Genomic DNA, 6000 nt, shown 5'->3' with positions numbered 1-6000 from the left:
CAGAAGGAAAAGGATATCAAAGTGAAACAGTTCTCTAAAGACACAAGAGACAATAATACAAGAAACAACACTTCTGTAGCTTGTCAACTATGTGTCTGTCTATCCCTGTTCTCTCCCCTCTGCACAGGCCATACAAACGCTTCACACCGCGTGGCCGCTGCCACTCTAACCTGGTGGTCCCAGCGCGCACGACCCACGTGGAGTTCCAGGTCTCCGGCAGCCTCTGGAACTGCCGGTCTGCAGCCAACAAGGCTGAGTTCATCTCAGCCTATGCTACCCTCCAGTCCCTAGACTTCCTGGCGCTGACGGAAACATGGATTACCACAGATAACACTGCTACTCCTACTGCTCTCTCTTCGTCTGCCCACGTGTTCTCGCATACCCCTAGAGCATCGAGCCAGCGGGGTGGTGGCACTGGAATCCTCATCTCTCCCAAGTGGACATTCTCTCTTTCTCCCCTGACCCATCTGTCTATCTCCTCATTTGAATTCCATGCTGTCACAGTTACCAGCCCTTTCAAGCTTAACATCCTTATCATTTATCGCCCTCCAGGTTCCCTTGGAGAGTTCATCAATGAGCTTGACGCCTTGATAAGTTCGTTTCCTGAAGATGGCTCACCTCTCACAGTTCTGGGTGACTTTAACCTCCCCACGTCTACCTTTGACTCATTCCTCTCTGCCTCCTTCTTTCCACTCCTCTCCTCTTTTGACCTCACCCTCTCACCTTCCCCCCCTACTCACAAGGCAGGCAATACGCTTGACCTCATCTTTACTAGATGCTGTTCTTCCACTAATCTTATTGCAACTCCCCTCCAAATCTCCGACCACTACCTTGTATCCTTTTCCCTCTTGCTCTCATCCAACACTTCTCACTCTGCCCCTACTCGGATGGTATTGCGCCGTCCCAACCTTCGCTCTCTCTCTCCCGCTACTCTCTCCTCTTCCATCCTATCATCTCTTCCCTCTGCTCAAACCTTCTCCAACCTATCTCCTGATTCTGCCTCCTCAACCCTCCTCTCCTCCCTTTCTGCATCCTTTGATTTTCTCTGTCCCCTATCCTCCAGGCCGGCTCGGTCCTCCCCTCCTGCTCCGTGGCTCGACGACTCACTACGAGCTCACAGAACAGGGCTCCGGGCAGCCGAGCGGAAATGGAGGAAAACTCGCCTCCCTGCGGACCTGGCATCCTTTCACTCCCTCCTCTCTACATTCTCCTCTTCTGTCTCTGCTGCTAAAGCCACTTTCTACCACTCTAAATTCCAAGCATCTGCCTCTAACCCTAGGAAGCTCTTTGCTACCTTCTCCTCCCTCCTGAATCCTCCTCCCCCTCCCCCCCCCCTCCTCCCTCTCTGCGGATGACTTCGTCAACCATTTTGAAAAGAAGGTTGACGATATCCGATCCTCGTTTGCTAAGTCAAACGACACCGCTGGTCCTGCTCACACTGCCCTACCCTGTGCTTTGACCTCTTTCTCCCCTCTCTCTCCAGATGAAATCTCGCGTCTTGTGACGGCCGGCCGCCCAACAACCTGCCCACTTGACCCTATCCCCTCCTCTCTTCTCCAGACCATTTCCGGAGACCTTCTCCCCTACCTCACCTCGCTCATCAACTCATCCTTGACCGCTGGCTACGTCCCTTCCGTCTTCAAGAGAGCGAGAGTTGCACCCCTTCTGAAAAAACCTACACTCGATCCCTCCGATGTCAACAACTACAGACCAGTATCCCTTCTTTCTTTTCTCTCCAAAACTCTTGAACGTGCCGTCCTTGGCCAGCTCTCCTGCTATCTCTCTCAGAATGACCTTCTTGATCCTAATCAGTCAGGTTTCAAGACTGGGCATTCAACTGAGACTGCTCTTCTCTGTGTCACGGAGGCTCTCCGCACTGCTAAAGCTAACTCTCTCTCCTCTGCTCTCATCCTTCTAGACCTATCTGCTGCCTTTGATACTGTGAACCATCAGATCCTCCTCTCCACCCTCTCCGAGTTGGGCATCTCCGGCGCGGCCCACGCTTGGATTGCGTCCTACCTGACAGGTCGCTCCTACCAGGTGGTGTGGCGAGAATCTGTCTCCGCACCATGCGCTCTCACCACTGGTGTCCCCCAGGGCTCTGTTCTAGGCCCTCTCCTATTCTCGCTATACACCAAGTCACTTGGCTCTGTCATATCCTCACATGGTCTCTCCTATCATTGCTATGCAGACGACACACAATTAATCTTCTCCTTTCCCCCTTCTGATAACCAGGCGATGAATCGCATCTCTGCATGTCTGTCAGACATATCAGTGTGGATGACGGATCACCACCTCAAGCTGAACCTCGGCAAGACGGAGCTGCTCTTCCTCCCGGGGAAGGACTGCCCGTTCCATGATCTCGCCATCATGGTTGACAACTCCCTTGTGTCCTCCTCCCAGAGTGCTAAGAACCTTGCCGTGATCCTGGACAACACCCTGTCGTTCTCCACTAACATCAAGGCGGTGACCCGATCCTGTAGGTTCATGCTCTACAACATTCGCAGAGTACGACCCTGCCTCACACAGGAAGCGGCGCAGGTCCTAATCCAGGCACTTGTCATCTCCCGTCTGGATTACTGCAACTCGCTGTTGGCTGGGCTCCCTGCCTGTGCCATTAAACCCCTACAACTCATCCAGAACGCCGCAGCCCGTCTGGTGTTCAACCTTCCCAAGTTCTCTCACGTCACCCCGCTCCTCCGCTCTCTCCACTGGCTTCCAGTTGATGCTCGCATCCGCTACAAGACCATGGTGATTGCCTACGGAGCTGTGAAGGGAACGGCACCTCCATACCTTCAGGCTCTGATCAGGCCCTACACCCAAACAAGGGCACTGCGTTCATCCACCTCTGGCCTGCTGGCCCCCCTACCTCTGAGGAAGCACAGTTCCCGCTCAGCCCAGTCAAAACTGTTCGCTGCTCTGGCACCCCAATGGTGGAACAAGCTCCCTCACGACGCCAGGACAGCGGAGTCAATCACCACCTTCCGGAGACACCTGAAACCCCACCTCTTTAAGGAATACCTAAGATAGGATAAAGTAATCCTTCTAACCCCCCCCCCCCCTTAAAAGATTTAGATGCACTATTGTAAAGTGGTTGTTCCACTGGATATCATAAGGTGAATGCACCAATTTGTAAGTCGCTCTGGATAAGAGCGTCTGCTAAATGACTTAAATGTAAATGTAAATGTATAGTGAAGGCTCAGGTTTTCTGGGTCTCTATGTTTTTGGTTGGATAGGTTTCTCAATATCTTTCTTAAGTTTTTGCATTCTTCATCAAACCATTTGCCATTGTTATTAATTGTCTTACGTTGTCTGCTTGACATTTTTAGATTTGATAGGGAAGCTGAGAGGTCAAATATCCTGTTTAGGTTTTCTACTGGCAAGTTTACACCTTCACTATTACAGTGAACCATTTTGTCCAGGAAATTGTCTAGAAGGAATAGAATTTGTTGTTGCCTGATTGTTTTTTGGTAGATTTCCACACTACTTTCCTTCCATCTATAGCATTTCTTAATATTATTCAGTTCCTTTGGCTTTGATGCCTCGTGATTGAGCAAAGCTCTGTTGAAGTATTGTGATTTTGCCGTGATCTGATAGGACTGTGAACACTAAGAGAGGTTGAGGTCAGTGATAAAGTAGTCTACAGTACTACTGCCAAGAGATGAGCTCTAAGTGTACCTACCATAGGAGTCCCCTCGAAGCCTACCATTGACTATGTAGATACCCAGCATCTGACAGAGCTGCAGTAGTTGTGACCCATTTTTGTTGGTTATGTTGTCGTAGTTGTGTCTAGGGGGGCATATGGAGGAGGGAATGCTGTCACCTCCAGGTAGGTGTTTGTCCCCCTGTGTGCTGAGGGTGTCAGGTTCTTGTCCAGTTCTGGCATTTAGGTCGCCACAGACTAGTACATGTCCCTGGGCCTGGAAAAAGTGATCTCCCCCTCTAAGATGGAGAAGCTGTCTTCATTAAAGTATGGGGAATCTACTGGGGGGATATAGGTAGCACACATGAGGACATTTTTCTCTGTTGAGATAATTTCTGTATTAATTTTTCTAGCCAGATGTAAAATGTTCCTGTTTTGACTAATTTAATAGAGTGTGTTAGGTCTGCTCTATACCAAATTAGCATACCCCCTGAGTCTCTTCCCTGTTTCACACCTGGTAGTTTGGTGGATAGGACTATCAGCTTTCTGTAACCTAGAGGGCAACCAGTGGGTCCATCTTCTTTATACCATGTTTATTGTAGGATGACAATGTCTGTATTTCCATTTTCTTTGATGAAGTCTATGTCACATCTGCTCCTGCTACGCCCTCTGGTGTTCATCCGGTGTCTTCTTAACCTGCAGTTACATCCCCAGTACACTCTCTCTCTCTCCCTCTGTGTGATTGTGTGGTTGGAGACAGGTGTGCTGGAGTCAGAGCAAATCCCTTCCAGCTGCAACTCGTTCCATAATCAAGACCTCTACAAATACTCAGTCCTGCCTCTTCCACTCTGCCAGATTGTAATCTCTGCTCAGTCAGTTATTATTCTAGCCATTTATGATTACGCAAGAGCCTGTTACGCTGTTGTGCCTGTTTCCCTGGCTGACACCGTTTATCATCTCATTGCAGTTACCGCTCTGTCTCTGGCTCCTGTTCCACATCTCACCACCCAACTACCTTGCTCTGGATTTTACTCACCACCACTACCTTGGATTCCCCTCAGGATCTGTTTACCCTGTTCTGCTCAGCCAACTCCAACCTCTGTCTCCACAACTGTTTTTTTCTGCAACTCAACCGAGCTTCCCCCGGATCTGCACTCCATATCTCGCTGTGTAACAAATATTTTGGTTCATTTATCCTTGTTTCCTCATCTGAGTATGCTCTTGGGTTCCCCGGTGTCACTCTGCTTAACAGTGTGGGTTTCCGCTCTTTAGGCCAAAGGCAGATGACCTCAGACCTTGAATATTCCAGGATGAGATAGTAAAAGCTTTTTATTCCGTAGTGTCTAGTGTTATTTTTGTATGGTTTAAGCCCGGACCATCACAGTAGGTTTGAGCAGAGCATCTGATACATACCTCTTAGGTCGCAGGATGGGGGTTGGGCCTGTTGCTCTGCTCACAGCCTGGGCATATGTCCTGCTGTTGTGTTGAGGTCCTTGCCTTCAGGGGCGGGGGGGGTGGGTAGAAGGGGCATAGGCCTAATATGGGGGGGCTATATAGTGTGGCCAGGGTTTTCTTGGGGGTGGTCTTAGCTGGTTGGGGTGTGGCTGGTGATACTGTGTTCTGGGTGTAAGTCCTCTTGGTGTGGGTTCTCTCGGTGCAGGTCCTTCAGGAGGGGGTCTTGCAAGTCTGGGAGGGTGTCTCGCTGGTCTGGGCAGGGTGTCCTTTGCTCTGTTGCTCCTGTGTGAGGTACTGGGGCTACGGTTGTTTAAAAAGTGTATCCTCTTTAATGTATTTGTGCATCAGAGGCTAATGTCCTGAACGTCCTCTTTCAAAAGCATGATGTTCCCTGTGAGCTGAAAGAAAGTCATATCCAAATGTACACCCTTGACTATATATGCTACGCTAATATTTTATCTTGGATAAAATATGGGCAAAACACACCAGGGGCATGCAGGTGGAGACGGCCAGGCAGACGGGTGAAACCAACTAAAAGCGTGTGAAAATCCTAGCGGATCCTAGCTCAATAGCTAGCAAGATTTTACGCGTTACTGCTACCAAAAATGAATGAACCCCCATCAGTTATGTTCAGTATTTACCTAGCCAATACCATCAGTAGAATGCAAAGTTTGGTAGCAACTTGGGGAAGTAAATGCACTGTTGGGCATTGGAATAGATTAGCAGACAGGGTAAAGCCTCAACCCTTTTGTACGTCTTTTCATTCAAATAAGCTTGGAAAAGAACGGCATACGGGAAAAAAATATATGCTTTGTATGACTACAACGCCAGAGTCAAAGGCCAAAAATATAGACATGTTCTAATTTAACAGATCATCAAACCGACCAAAGCGTTCACCGCCC

This window comes from Salmo salar, chromosome 22 (assembly GCF_965601325.2).
Source record: "Salmo salar chromosome 22, fSalSal1, whole genome shotgun sequence".
Classification (NCBI taxonomy): domain Eukaryota; kingdom Metazoa; phylum Chordata; class Actinopteri; order Salmoniformes; family Salmonidae; genus Salmo; species Salmo salar.
The sequence above is the reverse complement of the archived record's forward strand: the minus strand, read 5'-3'. Positions refer to the sequence as shown.